This window comes from Pogoniulus pusillus, chromosome 6 (genome assembly GCF_015220805.1).
Source record: "Pogoniulus pusillus isolate bPogPus1 chromosome 6, bPogPus1.pri, whole genome shotgun sequence".
NCBI lineage: Eukaryota > Metazoa > Chordata > Aves > Piciformes > Lybiidae > Pogoniulus > Pogoniulus pusillus.
This window is the reverse complement of record NC_087269.1, coordinates 27,076,253-27,094,334: the sequence shown is the minus strand read 5'-3', so window position 1 is coordinate 27,094,334 and position 18,082 is coordinate 27,076,253. Positions and strand designations below refer to the sequence as shown.

The window sequence follows — 18,082 nt, the reverse complement described above, 5'->3', positions numbered from 1 at the left end:
CTCCTCGCAGTTTGGATTCCCCCCAGCCCTGTCAGTGCACAGGGCTGAGGGGAATTGAATATGAATTGCTTCATATTGAATCTTGATTATACTCTTTATCTAAATTTCTGATAAAAGAGGAATACACATTTTAGGTAAAGGTTTTGGCCTCTCTGCTTGCTGATGTGTACATGCCCATTAAGCAGGCAGTCCTTTGTCAGATGAGCTATATAGCATATTCTTGCTTCATACTTCACTTTTTGCTTCCCACTTACTACACTCAGCTGGGTGTTGTTTGTGCTTTCTGAGTTTTGAAGTGGTTTCGTAGCAGCTTTACTATTCTTATCAGTAGCTCTCCATCACCTATTAAAATCCAAAATAGGAACAGGGGAGTAGAGAGAAAGCAAAGTGAGGCCTGCAAGTGATCTAATTCACAGTGGTGTTTCCAAAACATTGAGAAGATAAAGAAGAAATAGATGAGAGTCACCATCCCTGGAGATGTTCAAGAAACATGTGGACTTGAGACTTCAGAACTGTGATTTGATGGCCTTGGTGGTCCTAGAGGTATTCCCCAATTGAAATAATTCCATGGTTCTGTAAAATGTCATCTTGGAATGGGGATTCATCTGATAGGTCTTTGTTTCTCATCTCCTTAATATGTCTCTTTTCTCAGTTTTGTACGTTTCTGATGTGTACCTTCCTATCCAATTTCTAATTGAATTTTTCTGTGTCTTCCACAGCAAAATGCTAAGGAAAAAAAAAAGGATCTTGATGGGTTCTCATGCTTCTAAAACCTTTACAATCCAGACTGTGTGGTCTAATGGTGTTAGAGGGTGTGCGTTTTCTGGGTACCTGTTAGATTTGGGGTAGGACACAGTACTCTGGGCATGGCTAGCATATTTGTACACTCTTATTTGCTAAGAAAATCATCTATGTTTTCAGCTTTTGCATTTGAGCATCTTGAACTTAGGGACTGTCCACTTAGCCTTCAATAAATTCTGCAGTGCTGTTGCTTTGAGTGTGCATTTGTTTTAGTTTTGCTGTAGATTTCCAAACAAACTGTGTTAATGCTGAGACCTGTGAGATTCTGTGTTGGTACCTTAGCTTCGTAATAATTGTTTACCTAGTGTTCAGTCATTACATAAAATGTTTAAGCAGTGCACAGCCTCTTGCTTCATGTTAAACCTGCTCTGGATCTCTCACCAGCTAGTTCAGTCATAAGTGACGAACAAAGATGAATCTATTGATGAATCTGTTGATGAACCAGTTGATGAATCTGGAGCGAGTCCAGAGGTGGCCACGAAGATGCTCAGAGGGCTGCAGCAGCTCTGCTCTGAGGACAGGCTGAAAGAGTTGGGGCACTTCAGCCTGGAGAAGAGAAGGATTCGAGGAGACCTTATAGTGGCCTTCCAGTATCTGAAGGGGGTCTACAGGAAGGCTGGGAAGGAAGGGACTATTGACAAGGTCTTGTAATGACAGGATGAGGGGTAATGGGTTTAAACTGGCAGAGGAGAGATTTAGGCTAGATGTTAGGAGGAAGTTCTTTACAGTGAGGGTGATGAGACACTGGAACGGGTTGCCCAGGGAGGTTGTAAGTGCTTCCTCCCTAGGAGATGTTTAAGGCCAGGTTGGATGAGGCCTTGAGCAACCTGCTCTAGTGGGAGATGTCTCTGCCTATGGTGGGGGGGGGGAGCTGGATGATCCTTAAGGTCCCTTCCAACCTAGACCATTCTGTGATTTGCTTTAAATGTTTTTCTTTTCCTGCTATTTGGCCATACAGAACTTTCTTCTCTAAGTTTTCCATTTCTCCTTTGTATATTTTTTTTTCCAGGAAAAAAAAGCTGCAGGCTTATCTTCCCTCTATCATGTCATCTGATGTCTGAAGCACAATTCTTTCATCATCTTTATGCCTTCAAGAAAGTTTTCTGAGTTTGGAATGCAATTCCACTTGCTTAATGAGGAGCGTTGAATAACAGTGTCAGCAGATAGAGTATGGTGAGTGCAGAAATCATGTGGCTTTGTGAATTGATTCATGTCCCAATTGTGCAGTGGTTTGCATATGTTGTTACATCTTGGAAGGATAATTTTAAACTGAAACTTGATGGTAAGATCATATACTTGGCTGAAAAAAATACTAGGCATTGGTTTATCTCTGTTAATGTTTCTCACAAAATTAGTTTAGCCTGAAAGGGAAGGCAGCATCACCAAGTTTATAGTAGTACCTTCTCCTAGTTTGAACCTAGCTGGAATATTTTAGTGAGAAGAATTAGATTTTAGGCTGTGAAAAGGAAACATTGGTGATGTCTGCTGCACTCATAGGCTTGCTGAGATGGATAAAAACAAGAACACAAACACAGTTTGCTTTTTGGCTTTGGGCTACCTGCACTTCTCTCTCTAACCTGCTGTCTAACTAATCCTTCTGCTTCCTAACCTCCTTGGCCGATCCTCCAAACTCACCTTGAATGTAAGACAAAGTCTGGGTAAGGCAGAGGGGTGGAAGTGGAAGGGTGATTGGGAGCCCCTCCTGGAGACTCTGGTTTCTGGGAGGGCTGTTGTGTTTCTCTATTACTTTTGGACTTGTCTATTTCTGTCTCTAGCTGTATCTATTGTAAATACCTGCTTGGGTATTGTGCTAAGCTGGAAATAGAAAGCTCCATTCTAATTTCCAGCTTGTCTGAGTCTAGTCTGGGTGATTTTTCTTAAGTGTGTGTGTGTGGGCAGGTAACACCCAAAACATCACATACCTTTATTTTTTTTCCACTGAGTATCTGTCCACTTTTGGTTTGCTAAAGATAGGTAATATTCAGTGAAGTACCTAAAATGCTTCTTTTCAGAGTCATATTTGTGTGTTAGCCATTCCCATGAGCTACTTCTCATAATGACATTTGATTAATTTCATATCCTGAAATAAGGTAAGCTGTTGAGGTAATAAAGTTAGCCTACACAATTGATGATAGAACTACTTTGTTTCCTGGTCTTTTGATAATAGTGTTTTTAGTGTTTTCTGTCACTTGAGATGCTCAGGGCTTGCAAACATACCACTTCAGGGTGTCTTTACTGCAGTATACAAAGCTAGATGCAAGAAACATATTGGGAATGATGCTCAAAACTGGGAGTTTTAAGTAATATTCATATTTCCTTTGAAATCTGTCTGGTATTTAATTAGTCTCCAATCCTGCATTTTGTGTGGCCTGTGTGTACCTTTAAAATCATAAGATGTAGAAAGTAAATAGTGGCACCAAAAAATACACTACCTTGCTTTTTTGAGAAAGCAAGTCAATAAAAAACGAAAATCAATATTTCTTTTTCTTATTGCAGAATCTGAGAGGTAGAGTTGGTCTAAGTACTATAACGTGCCAGCAACTGACGTTAACAAGCCTTTGAGTCTACTGCCTAAGTTCTGTGCTGAAAACAGAAACAAAATGTTGCTATATGAGAGAATTATATAGCCATGCCAGCAAAGAAAGCAATGCTGAGGAGAAAGGACACACTGTAAGATGTAAAAATGCCATTTTCAGGAGCAACTTCCTACTCTTAACCTGCATAAGCCTATCTCTAAGTCCCTAGAATATCCCGTGAATAGGCACTAATACCAAGCTTTGATGGCTTCTCAACATTTATTGCAGTTTCCCCAAGCTCCCATCTGTTGTGAAGGTTATCATCCAGTCACAGTTTCTGAAAGTCTGAGTTCACCCCAGGGGAAAAAAATAATCTCACCTAGTAACTTGGAAAATACCTGACAGACTTCTTTTGGTATTGTTTTAAGCAGACAGTTACAGACTCTGAATAAGCTTGTAAAAAGGGCTTTTTTTTTTTTGGTTCTGTTTACCTTGTTATGTTTGCATTCATCTTGCTTACTTGTCTGGGATTACAAAAAAACAAAGTACTTTTATGGTACTCAGATTTTCTCAGAAACACTGTTTTCTCAGTGTTTTCCAGAAAACACTATTTCCTCAGTTCAAGAGAGATGTTGAGATACTGGAAGGTGTCCAGAGAAGGGCAATGAAGCTGGTGAGGGGCCTGGAACACAGCCCTGTGAAGAGAGGCTGAGAGAGTGGGGGGTGCAGCCTGAAGAAGAGGAGGCTCAGGGCTGACCTCATTGCTGTCTACAACTACCTGAAGGGAGGTTGTAGCCAGGTGGGGTTGGTCTCTTCTGCCAGGCAAGCAGCAACAGAAGAAAGGAACAGAGTCTCAAGTTGTGCCAGGGGAGGTCTAGGCTGGCTGTTAGGAGGAAGTTGTTGGCAGAGAGAGTGATTGGCATTGGAATGGGCTGCCCAGGGAGGCAAGTGATGGAGTCACTGTGCCTTGAGGTGTTCAAGGAAAGCCTGGATGAGGCACTTAGTGTCATGGTCGAGTTGATTGTCTCAGGCTGGGTGATAGATTGGACTGGATGATCTTAGAGGTCTCTTCAAACCTGGTTGATTCTATGATTCTATCAGGATGGTTTTTTTCATGAGCCTATGAGTGAATATGATCAGTTGGGTTAGGCAGGTCATTCAAGCTTTTGTCTGTAGCACTGTGGCTACTTGAAATGTTGGATGTACTGTTAAGAGTCACAGTGGAGTTACTTAGAAACAGTTGTTTCAAAATTGTTTTCAGTTTTCATTACACTGGGACTCTGGACAGGGAATATTGGTGGTCGGGTGAGCAAGATTCTTCAGTGTGTCATCTTCAACTGGAATAGTTTGAAAGCTTGAGAAATCTCAGAGAGTGTGTCAAGGCAGTATAAATGAACACAGCAGTGTCTGTTCCAAGCCTGCTGGTTTTGTTATGCTCATTGCATATCTACACTGCAATGCAAATATGGTGCTATAGCAGGGCTTGCTTTCTGTGAAAAGCAGCCCTGTAGCTGCACAGCTGGAGATAGCTCAATGTTTACAAGTTAGATTTATGAAATATCTGAAAGCCTTTGTGCTGTTTAGTTTTTTGGGGACTTGGTTGGTTTTGACATAGTAATGTAGAGCAAACTGGAGCAAGCATAGAGTGACTGGTCACATCTGTAGTAATAATAATGCTTCAAGGATAGCTCCTATTGAGTGAAGTGCATTCCCCAGTGACCAGTGACACAGTTGTGGCTATATACCAAAGATGAGGATTGTGGACATGACCATGGGATTTGTATAGAATCATGGAATGGTTTGTATTGGGAGGAACCTTAAATATCACCTAGTTCAACTTCCATCTCATAGGAAAGGATAGCCTGTCCTTGTACACTTCCACAACCTCTCTGGGCAACATGTTTTAGTTCTTCGCCATTCTCACAGTGAATGATTTCTTCCTTACAAATAAAATAAGTCTACTCTCTTTCAGCTTAAAACCACTAGCCCACACCCTGTCACTACACTGCCTGATAAAGTGTCCTTCCCCAGCTTTGCTGTAGGCTCTTTTGAGTACTGAAAGGCTGCAACAAGGTCTTCCTGGATCCTTCTTTTCTGTGGGCTGAGCAACCTCAACCCTCTCAGCTGGCCTCACAGCAGAGGGCTTCCAGCCCTTGGTTCATTTCCACCACAGAGCACATCAGAGGGGCAGAATCCACTCCCTCTACCTGTTGTCTGCACTGCTGGGGATCAGCCTTGGATATGGCTGGAACTGGGCTGTGACCACATGGGGCTGGCTCATGTCCAGCTTTTCACCCCCCAGCACCCCCAAGTCCTTTTCTTCAGGGCTGCTCTCCACCTCCCCACACAAGTTGATGTCAGAGAATGCCCCACCCAGGTGCAGGACTTTGTACTTGTCTTTGTAACTTACACTGTAGCAACAGTGATGTGTGAAAAACATTTGTCATAGCAAATGAATGAGGAACAGCAGAAATAATTGTAACTGATCTTTGCTGGCAGGTTTTTTGTTTGGTTATTTAATCAGATCAATTGCAAACAGCTCAGTCAAAAGCTTATGCTTCATCAGAGGTGAAACTGAGGTGAGAAAATTAAATCAGTATGAGGAGGAGCAAGATATGATTTTATTTGGAATGGTCATTGCTCAGTTAGTAGCACAGCTGCCTGACACATGTCAACAAAGTGAAGTGCTATGTGGAGCAAGCTGCTGTTCAGCAGTCTGTTCTGTTACATCAGTGTTGAAGAGCTGAGGCCACTCACTGCTATTAAACTGTGATCCCAAGGCTGAAATATATTGCTGCAAGATGAGCAGTTATAGAACGGCAGGGTTAAAGGGTGACATCAAGTGTTCCTTGCACTTAGATTTGGAATTCATAGTATCATCTGGCTTCAGCATGTGATAATGTACTATAATCAACTTATACCTGATTTGTGTTCTGAACATGGCTAAATCTCAAAGTGGTTCCTTGAATCTTGATTTAGTGCTTGCTGTGTTTCTCCTGTGATTTTGGACATTTCCAAAATCAGAATAGGAAGAAATTCTTTCCAGTGAGGGTGGTGAGACACTGGAACAGGTTGCTCAGGGAAGTTGTGGATGCCCCCTCCCTGGAAGTGGTCAAGGCCAGGCTGGACAGGACCTTGAAAAACCTGTTCTAGTGGAAGATGTGTTTGCCCATGGTCGGGGGTGTGGAACTGGATGCTCTTTAAGGTTCCCTCCAAGCCAGATTATTCTATGATGTTATGAATTCCAAATTTTGTGTCTGTTCCAGTCAGAGCCTGAGTTGCAGATCTCTGTTTCAATGATGTGAGTTACGATTGCTTGCAAAGATGCACCTTGCAACTCCTTTTTCATAACAGTTAAGTCTGAGGTGTTCTTTGGTTTGAAGAGTTTCTGTTTATTGAAGTGGTGTAAGAACTGACTTATCTCACTATTGGGTATTTAATGATGTTTTTAGACATTTCATTGAATCATAGAATCAGTCAGGGTTGGAAGGCACCACAAGGATCATATAGTTCCAACACCCCTACCATGCCCAGGGACACCCTACCCTAGATCAGCCTGGCTGCAGCCTCATCGAGCCTGGCCTTAAACACCTCCAGTCATGGGGCCTTAACCACCTCCCTGGGCAACCCATTCCAGCCTCTCACCAATCTCATGATGAACAACTTCCTCCTCATATCCAGGCTGAATCTTCCCACCTCCAGCTTTGCTTCATTTCCCCTAGTCCTGGCACTCCTTGATAGCTTAAAAGGTCCCTCCCCAGCTTTTTTGTAGGCCCCCTTCAGATACTGGAAGGCCACAGGAAGGTGACCTCAGAACCTCCTCTTCTCCAGACTAAACAGGCTCCAGACAATCTCCACATCCCTCTTGTCCCAGGGGCTCCAGAACTGGATGCAGTACTCCAGGTGGAGTCTCACCAGAATGGAGTAGAGGGGGAGAATCATAGAATCAACCAGGTTGGAAGAGACCTCCAAGAGCATCCAGTCCAACCTAGCACCCAGCACTATCCAGTCAACCAGACCATGGCACTAAGTGCCTCAGCCAGGCTTTTCTTGAAGACCTCCAGGGACGGTGCCTCCACCACCTCCCTGGGCAGCCCATTCCAATGGGAAATCACTCTCTCTGTGAAAAACTTCCTCCTAACATCCAGCCTATACCTACCCTGGCACAACTTGAGACTGTGTCCCCTTGTTCTGTTGCTGGTTGCCTGGAATCACCTCTCTTGACCTGTTGGCTACACTTCTTCTGATGCAGCCCAGCATCTTATTGGCTTTCTGGGCTGCAAGTGCATGCTGCTGGCTCATGGTGAGCTTCTTGTCCAGCAGCACCCCCAAGTCTCTCTCCTCAGGGCTGCTCTCCAGCCACTCACTGCCCAGCCTGGATCTGTGCTTGGCATTGCCTCCACCCAGCTGCAGGACCTTGCACTTGGTCTTGTTGACTCTCAGGAGGTAGGCTTGTGCCCACCTCTGCAGCCTGTCCAGGTCCCTCTGGATGGATCCCTGCCCTCCAGCCTGGCTGCTGCACCACACAGCTTGGTGTCATCAGCAAACTTGCTGAGGCTGCACTCAATGCACTCATGTCACTGACAAAGATGCTGAACAAGACTGGTCCCAGGACTGATCCCTGAGGGACTCTGCTTGTCACTGGCCTGCACTTGGCCATGGACCTATTGACAGCCACTCTTTGGGTGCAGTCATCAAGCCAGTTCTTTATCCATCCAGTGCTCCACCCATCAAACCCATGTGTCACCAGCTTGGAGACCAGGATGTGGTGCAGGACAGTGTCAAAGGCCTTGCTCAGGTCCAGGTAAATTACATCAATTGCTCACCTCTCATCTGTTAATATTGTGACCTATTCATAGAAGGACACCAGGTTTGTCAGGCAGGATTTGCCCTTGCTGAAGCCATGATGGCTGTACCAAATCACCTCTTCACTATTCTTCTGTCTCAGTAGTGCCTCCAGGAGGATCTGCTCCATGATCTTACTGGGCACAGAGAATTGAAATTTCTCTATGTAAGCTGTCCTGCATTATGGAGAAAATAAGTGTTTAAAAGCTACTTGCTACTAAATTGTGAAGAAGAGAGCTTCAGTGTAAAAGTAATCACAGTAAATTCTTTCACCTGCACAGTTCTTTAAAGCTACAAATGTTATTTTATGTTGTGAATCTAGGAGACAAACAAGAGAAAAGGGTCCTTTATAACATTGCTTTGATTTTACATTTTCTGCCTGCTGAACTGTGATTTGTTTTCATAGCAATTATTTTCTAATAAAAATATTCCTTTGGGGGTAGCTGTATTGTATGGAACTCACCCAGAGTATGCATTTACTGTTGAACACAGCCGTGATGATAGGGTTTTTTGTTTGCTTGAGCAGACAGAAAAAAGCTGTTTTCTTGGGTTTGGAAGTTTCCTTGTGTTGTGCTCGAGTGTCAGAACCAGTGGTATACAAGTCCACAGTGAGGAAAGAGATTTGTGACAAATATTTAGCACTTTAAGAAATAGGTGCAAAAAACAGCAACTAGAACAAGAAAAGGAAATGCTGTCATCTTTGCACATTAATTTAGAATCATAGAATCAACCAGGTTGGAAGAGTCCTCCAACATCATCCAGTCCAACCTAGCACTTGACCTTGTCCGATCAACAGGGCCATGGCACTAAGTGCCTCATTCAGGCTTTTCTTGAACGTGTCTAGGGACGGTGCCTCCACCACCTCCCTGGGCAGCCCATTCCAATGCCAGTCACTCTCTCTGCCAACAACTTCCTCCTAAAATCCAGTCTAGACCTCTCCCAGCACAACTTGAGACCATGTCTGCTTATTTATTTTTGGTTTCCTTGAAGATTGGGACAGATATTTTCTCTTGATACTGATAATTAAGTCAAAGCTTTCTGTTCTTGCATGAGTAATGTTACATTAATGGCTGGGTTGTATTTGGAAAGTCAAACTGAAGAAGTCCTTGCAAACAGTATGTTAAGTTCTGGCTGGTATATCCCTATGAGGAGAGGTTGAGGGAGCTGGGCCTGTTTAGCCTGGAGAAGATGAGGCTCAGGGGTGATCTTATTACTGTCTACAACTACCTGAAGGGGCATTGTAGCCAGGTGGGGGGTGGCCTCTTCTCCCAGGCAACCAGCAATAGAACAAGGGGACACAGTCTCAAGTTGTGCCAGGGTAGGTATAGGCTGGATATTAGGAAGAAGTTCTTCACAGAGAGAGTGATTTCCCATTGGAATGGGCTGCCCAGGGAGGTGGTGGAGGCACCGTCCCTGGAGGTCTTCAAGAAAAGCCTGGATGAGGCACTTAGTGCCATGGTCTAGTTGATTGGATAGGGCAGGGTGCTAGGTTGGACTGGATGATCTTGGAGGTCTCTTCCAACCTGGTTGATTCTATGATTCTGAGATATACTTCAACATGTTCATGAAGTTCTCTCTTGATTCTGTGTCTGCATGACTTTCAGACCCAGGCCTAAGTCTGACAGCAGCACTGTCAGGAGCTTCTTCTCACAAAAAAAGAAAAAAAGACCAAAAAAAAAAAAAAAAAAAAAAAAACAAAAAAAAAAAACAAACCAAAAAACCAAAAAAAAAAAACCAAAAAAACAAACCCAACCAGCTTGTCACAGAACTCTGTAGTGAGACAGGTCTGGCCAAACAGAGCCCTCCCCTGCTGTGCTGTCTTTGGACCTCGCATTTCCACAGGAAAGTAATGACAAAAGTGACTCTGATACCTAAACAAAACAAGTCTTTCCATTTTACATCATCCACTTTTACCCTGTGGTCTTCTGACCTCAGAGAGCACATCTTCCCAGCAGTGGACAACCTGTTCTGCTGTGAAGTACTCGGTCTTGTCTCTGTTTATGTACCAAGATACAAGGACATAAAAAATGCACATTAAATTGAACATCAGAAATTAGCCCACATGTGCATTTCTGCCACCAACAGCATAGGATCTTGTTTCTGGTTGTCTGTGCCACATTTGGCTTCTTGAGATCAGCAGTTTTGATTGCTGTTGTTCTCAGGAAAGCCACTTCCACTGCAGACTGATTCAGCTTCTCAGTTCATAGAAACAGCCAGGTTGGATGAGACCTCCAAGCTCATCCAGTCCACCCTATCACCCAGCCCTGTCCAGTCAATGAGACCATGGCACTAAGTGCCCCTTTTCATTGCCATTGTATCAGGACTCACATAGGGATGAAGATGTTTGCTGTCAGCTGAGGTTGTCTGCTGAGGAAGTGATTTATAGTGAGCTAAATGCAAAAGGACATCATTTTATGAGAAAAATCTGTCTGCAGTTTTCAGGGAATAGTGAACCTCTTTCTTTATCCTAGTGGGGGATAGCATGCTTTCTTGAAGGAACTGATGATTGCATATGTATGAAATGTGAAGATAAAAATGTCAAAAAGAACTGAACTGAAGGGAGGCTGTAGCCAGGTGGGGTTGGTCTTTTCTCCCAGGCACCCAGCGACAGAACAAGGGGACACAGTCTCAAGTTGTGCCAGGGCAGGTCTAGGCTGGATGTTAGGAGGAAGTGCTTCCCAAAAAGAGTGATTGGCATTGGAATGCGCTCCTCAAGGAGGTGGTGGAGTCACTGTCCCTGGAGGTGTTTAAGGAAAGCCTGGATGAGGCACTCAGTGACATGGTCTAGCTGATTGGCCAGGGCTGGGTGCTCGGTTGGACTGGATGATCTTGGAGGTCTCTTTCAACCTGGTTGATTCTATGATTCTATGAAGCATAGGAATAATGAAGGCAAGTCAAATGTTCATCAAATACAAATGCTGTGAATATTTTCAAGATAGAAGAAACACTTCTGAACAAGAATGTTACATAAAAGAAAAAAACTGGGCTGTGATATTATTTGTTTACATTTGACAGACATTTTAGATTTATCCTGCAAAAGTGGCATCTACATTTTTTTTCCATCCAGGTAGGGAGATTATATATCACAGGATTGTATGGAAAGATAATACAGAAAATGTGAATTCCAGGGGTGATCTTGTAACTGAGATCCATACATGTATGGCATACCAACTGTGATATCTGATGGTGTAATGTCATTATCATTTTTAAGCCCATTTTAGAGAGTCTTACATCTTTTGGCCTCTTGGGAGAGAATTATAATTATGATCAGGAGCTTCAGCAGTTCAAATCTATACTCCTGTTTGATAAAGCTTGATTACAGAACAACTTAGAAAAGAAATGTGATGGTTTGGGTGTTACCTGCCCCCCCTCTACACTTAAGAAAACTCACCCAGACTAGACTCAGCCAACCTGGAAATTAATATGAAGCTGTATATTTACAGCTTAGCACTATATACAAGCAGGTATTGACAATCTATACAGAAATAGACAAGTTAAAAAGTAATACAGAAATCCAACAGCCCTCCCAGATGCCAGAGTCTCCAGGATGTGCTCCCAACTACCCTTTCACTTCCTTTCCACCCCTCTACCTCTACCCAGACTTTACGTTCAAGGTGAGTTTGGAGAATCAGCCAGGAGGGTTAGGAAGTAGAAGGATTAGTTACAGGCAGTAGGTTAGCAAGAGAAGGGAGGCAGCCAAAGCCAGAGAGAGCAACTCTGTTATCTGTGTTTGTGTTCTTGTTTTTATCCACCTCAGCAAGCTTATGAGTGCAGTAGACATCACCATTGTTTCCTTTTCACAGCCTATTGTCTAATTCTTCTCAACAAGTGTGATGGTTTGGGTGTTACCCGCCCCTCCATGCTTTGGAAATCACCCAGACTAGACTCACCTGGCTCTGGAAATTTGAATGAAGCTTATATTTACAGCTTAGTAAAACATACAAGCAGATATTTACAATATATGAGGTTATATACAGAAATATACAAGGTAAAAGGTAGTACAGACACACAACAGCCCTCTCAGAAACCAGAGTCCCCAAGAGGGGCTCCCAACCACCCTTCCACCTTGTCCCACCCCTCTACCTTACCCCAGACATTGCCTTGTGCCCCAAGGAAGAACGGAGGGTTAGTCAGAGGGGCTAGGAAGCAAAGTGGATTAATCAGAGAGAAGGAGAGTGAGGTTAGAGAGAAAATGCCCAGAGCTCAGGCAGTGCCCAGAGTGTGAATACCTTATCTATGTTTATACTCTTGTTCTTATACATTTCAGCAAGCCTATGAGTGAAGTAGACATCACCATTGTTTCTCTTTCACAGCCTGTGATCTAATCCTTCTCATCAAAACATTCTAACTAGCTTCAAACTAGCACACCAAGATATCCCAGCTAGGCTTAAACTAGCATACAAGGGCTATATAGATGGGATGTTAATCTACTTACATTTAAAAAAGATAATTTCCATATAAAAATGTAACTAAACCTCTCAGTATTCTCTTCTAACTAGGCAGTCAGATAGCAAGTTGGGTTAGAGAGAGAAGTTCTTGCAGCCCCAGAGCAACTCTCTTATATATGTTTGTGTTCTTGTTTTTATACATCTCAGTAAGCCTATGAATGAAGTAGAAATAGCCAACCTAGGCTCAAACTAGCATAAGCGGTTCTGTGCAGAACTGGTTGGCTTGATAACCTTCTTGCTGAGATTGATCAAATTGTGAATTGTTCCAAAGAAAAGAGAAATTTTGATAGAGATGAGCTGACTATGTTCTCACAGTTTTTTTTGTGTCTACTGAAATAGCTCAAGAAGGGTTTAAAATCTCTGGATATCTCAGTGTTCTGTTAGGAAGTCATGTTGTATTCTTCTGACATCACTTCTGGTCAATTATATTACCTCTGACAGAACAGAAAATACCTTGGAATTGTGTCAGAAGTAATAACAGATGCATTCAGTGTCAGAATTGTAAATGAAGGAGGCTGCAGGGAGCCAGAGGGTTGGACAACAGTAAAGAAAAGGACGGATGGGTGAAAGACTGTAGTCATGGCCTGTTTAGAGCACTCACTCTCGCTCACTGAGTGCAGGAGAGCTTCTGTATGAGGTTACTGGTTTAATGATCCAGAATAAGCATCAGTGAAGTGTAAGAAGATGTAAGGCTCCTCACAGGGGAACATTTGGCATGAACCAGTAGGCATTAGGTAATTGCAGTGACATTCTGACACAGCAAGCCAAAAAGGCTTTTCCTTTTTCATCTTCATGTTGGATAGCTCCTGAAATAAGAAAATTATTACTCTGATCTGAACTCTTACTTGTTTGGTTCTTATACTTGGGAACACTCTAAACTTTTTCTTTGGTTCTTATACTTGGGAACACTCTAAACTTTTTCTTTGTTTGGTTCTTGTACTTCCATGGAGATGTTGAGAACATAGCAGTGTGTGTGATCTAGCAGCACATGTAGTGTATATGCCAAGTATCCTGAGATAAGGTCTTAATGAGGAGGAAATGAAACCAGCTGCCTTGTGCTGATTTATGCAAGGCTTCACTAAAAGCTTGAACAGGAGTTTTGTCTTTAATAATCTGGGTAGTTTTCTTCCCTTCACAAACACAAAGATGAAAGGTCAGTTATTGAATAAATCTCTACTGATCCAGGAAAAGTAACCTTTAATTCTGTTACTATGTTCAGTGCTTTCTCAAATTACCAGTTTTAATACCATGAATTTTTGAGTCTTGCTGTAAATTATTTCCTGTGGAGAATCTGAGCAAAAGACCTCAATTACAGAGCCAAATACTGTTTTTCAATCATGCAACAAACCAATCCAAACCATTTGTGGAAAAGAAACATTTTCATAGATTCATAGAATGGCTTAGGTTGGAAGGGACCTTAAAGGACTCTTTAAGGGTTCCAAGCCTTCTCCTGTTAGACCAGATTGCTCAAAGCCTCGTCCAACCTGGCCTTTAACAGGAAGGGGACATCCATGACTTCTCTGAGCAACCTGTTCCAGTCTCACCACCCTTGCTGTAAAGAATTTCTTCCTCCTCTCCAGTCTAAATCTTGCCTCCTCAAGCTTCAGTTCATTTCCTCTTGTCCTGTCACTGCAAGTCCTTGCCAAAATACCTTCACAGCTCTCCAGTAGAACCCTTCCAGAGTAGTGGAAAGCTGCTCTGTTGTGCTTAGCACAATATACAAGCAGGTGTTTAAAAAATATACAAGGTAAAGGGTAATACAGAAACACAGCAGCCCTCCCAGAAACCTTAGTCCCCAGGAAGGGCTCCCAACCACCTTTCCACCTTCTCCCACCCCACCCTAGATGTTGTCTTGTGCCCCAAGGAAGACTGGATGGTCAGCCAGGGGGGTTAGAAAGCAAAGTGGATTAATTGGAGAGACAGAGGGTGAGATTAGAGAGAAATGCAGCCCAGAGCCCAGGCTGTGCCCGAATGACGTATCTATGTTTATACTCTTGTTCTTACACATTTCAGTAAGCCTATAAGCGCAGCAGACATCACTATTGTTTCTCTTTCACAGCCTGTGATCTAATCCTTCTCACCAAAACATTCTAGCTAGCTTCAAACTAGCACAGCCTCCCCTGGATTCCATCCAGCAGCTCCATGTCCTACTTGTGTTGCAGGCACCGCAACTGGACACAGTACTCCAGGTGGGGTGTCAGGAGAACAGAATAGAGGAGAATCACCTTCCTTGTCCTGCTGGTCACACTTCTTGTGATGCAGCCCAGGATATGGTGGAAGGACACACTCCATTTTCCTCATTGTTTGAAAATACCCTTTTAAGTCCAGACTTAAGAATGAGTCCAGTAACTCTAAGCAGAGATATGTTGTGGTTTTCTTCTCAAAAATCATTAGGACAAGGGAGGTTATTTTTCCCTTGTACTCAACACTGGTCAGGGCACACCTTGAGTACTGTGTCCAGTTCTGGGCTCCTCAATTCAAGAGAGATGTTGAGATACTGGAACATGCCCAGAGAAGGGCAACAAAAGCTGGTGAGAGGCCTGGAACACAAGCTTGTGAGGAGAGGCTGAGGGAGCTGGTGGTGTTTAGCCTGCAGAAGAGGAGGCTCAGGGCTGACCTCATTGCTGTCTACAACTCCCTGGAGGGAGGCTGTAGCCAGGTGGGGTTGGGCTCTTCTGCCAGGCACCCAGCAACAGAACAAGGGGACACAGTCTCAAGTTGTGCCAGGGGATGTATAGGCTGGGTGTTAGGAGCAAATTGTTGCCAGAGAGAGTGATTGGCATTGGAATGGGCTGCCCAGGAGGGCGATGGAGTCCCTGGAGGTGTTGAAGGAAAGCCTGGATGAGACACTTAGTGCCGTAGTCTAGTTGATTGGGCAGGGCTGGGTGCTAGGTTGGACTGGCTGATCTTGGAGGTCTCTTCCAACCTGTTTGATTCTGTGGTTCTGTGATAATATTGTTCTGCATTGGAGTTTTAGTAATATGAGGAGTAACAAACCCAGCTGAATTTTGATGGCAGTTAAAGGTTTATTTTTATTGTTTTTAAAGAACTTTAAGTTGTAATCCAAATTGTTTGTCAATGTTGAGGAGAGAAATATGAAATCTGCAGGATTTTTTCATGAAAAGTCACTTTTTTTTTTTTTGAGAAGAAATGCATTTCAACCATGGAAATAACCCCTGGTCTTACTCTAATTATTACATAAATCAAAACATTTCCTATCTTGCCTACCCAACTGAGAAGCCAGCGGCAGTTAATAAGCTATATGTAGATGTAAATTAGTAATACAATTCAAACTAAATTGTATTTCTTTCGATTTTAATAGGCAATGTCATATTATGGAATAATCACATTTTGTACTTTGTGAATTGAAGATATGTCAGAGTGAATGTGCTGTAAAGTAATATTGAAACTAAGTATTCTCATTAAATGTAGCAGTGGGGAGGTGGCTTAGGGACCAAAGTGCTCGGTCTAAGTCAACTTAAGGCAAGGAGACAAGTCCATTTCTTCTTACATTTCAGTATTTTATGACAACTTAATGTGGGAGCATAAACCTCAGCTATATGAAAGGACCTCATGAAGACTGCAACTGCAATTATGTTGAAATACAGAGTTCATTTTCAGCATTCCAGACAGATAAACAAAATTAATGCTTTGCTGAACTGGAGCTGGTTCAACGCAAGATAAAATTTTGTCAAGTGTGTTGTGCGTTTGTTCGCTGATTTATGGAGTTGTTGGAGCAGTGCTGTGCACTGCTCCAATGCAGTCGTCAGTAAGCAGGGTATTTGCCTGTTGTTTTACATCTCTGAGTCTTCTCCAAGTTGCCCTTTCTGCTGCACTTGGATTCTTTTGATGTGATTGGTCATATGAGAACGTGATTCTACAGGTTCTCATGCAGCTGGTCAGGAGAATGGTCTAGGAATGTGTGATGGTTTGGGTGTTCCCCACCCCCCCACACTTTACAAATCCCCCAGACTAGTCTCAGCTGGCTCTGGGAATATGAATGAAGCTATTTATTTACAGCTGGCACAATATACAAGCAGATATTTACAGTATATACAGTTATATACAGAAATAGACAAAGTAAAGGGTAATACAGAAACACAACTCCCCTCCCAGAAACCTGAGTCCCCAGGAGGGGCTCTCAGCCACCCCTGCACCTTCCCCCTGCCCCTCTCAACCTTACCCCAGTCCTAAAGAAGAATAGAGGTTCAGCCAATAGGTTAAGAAGCAGAGGTGGTGGAAGGTGAGGTTAGGGAGCTGCAGCTCAGTCAGAAGCCCAAAGCAGAGTGTGACAAAATGGCAAGAGTGTTATCTAATGTTTTCCCATTCTTCTTCAGCAAGACTCTGAGGGGAGCAGACATCATCATTGTTTTCCTTTCACAGCCTATGATCTAGTTCTTCTCACCAAAACATTCTACCCTGCTTCAAACTAGCACAGAATGGTATTGAGGTGCTGGAAAGCGTCCAGAGAATGGCAGTGAGGTGTGTGAAAGTCCTGGAGTATAGGGGCTATGAGAGGAAGTCTTGTTGCTCTTCACAACTGCCTGAAAGGAGGCTAGAATGAGGAGAGAGCCAGTCTCTTCTTGATTGCAAGCAATAAGCCCAGTGGAAATGCTTACAAACTGCACTGGGGGAGGTTTAGATTGGATATTAGGAAAATGTTTTTCATGGAGAGAGTGGTCAGGCACTGGAATGAGCTGCCCAGAGAGGTGGTTGAGTCACCCACACTGATTGTGTTTAAAGGTTGTTTGGATGGGGTGCTTAGGATTATGGTTTAAGGTGAATCTTGTAGAGTAGGGTTATAGGTTGCATTTTGTGATCCTGAGGGGCTTTGCCAATCTGGATCCTTCTGTGATCTGGTTTAGGCTGGATGTTAGGAAATATTTCTTCACTGAAAAGGTTCTCAAATGTTGAAATAGTCTGCACAGGGCAGTGATGGAGTCACCATACCTAGAGGTGTTCAGGCAGTGTGTGGACCTGGTGCTTGGGGACATTGATTAATGTTGATCCTTGAGTGCTGGGTCAAGGGTTGGACTTGATAGTCTTTGAGGCCTCTTTCAACCAAATATATCCTGTGAGTCTGTGAATCATGGGATTGTTTCAGCTGAAATAGACCTCTGAGGTTATCAAGTCCAACAGTCACTCTAGGCCTACTATGGCCATTAAATCACACCCCAAAGTGTCATGTCCACACATTTCTCAGTGACTCCATCACCTCCCTACAAAGTCTGTTCCAGTGCCTGACCACTCTTGCAGGAAAGAAATTTTTCCTAATCTCCAACCTGAACCTCCCCTGGCACAACTTCAGGCCATCTCCTCTCATTCTGTCACCTGATACTAGGCAGAAGAGACCAACCCCCTCACAGTCCAGCCTCCTTTCTGGGAGTTGCAGAGAGCAGTGAGGTCTGCCCTCAGCTTCCTCTTCTGCAGAATAACAACCCAGTTCCCTCAGCTGCTCCTCACCAGACTTGT

General features: G+C 43.4%; 1 long non-coding RNA gene across 1 annotated transcript; it reads left to right on the top strand.

Annotated features, from left to right (window-relative positions):
* Positions 1 to 1,817: 1,817 nt before the first annotated feature.
* On the top strand, positions 1,818 to 16,309 carry LOC135176510 (uncharacterized). Its single transcript, XR_010302684.1, has 2 exons — positions 1,818 to 1,974; positions 16,129 to 16,309. It is a non-coding gene; the product is annotated as an uncharacterized LOC135176510 (long non-coding RNA).
* The last annotated feature ends 1,773 nt before the right edge of the window (positions 16,310 to 18,082 follow it).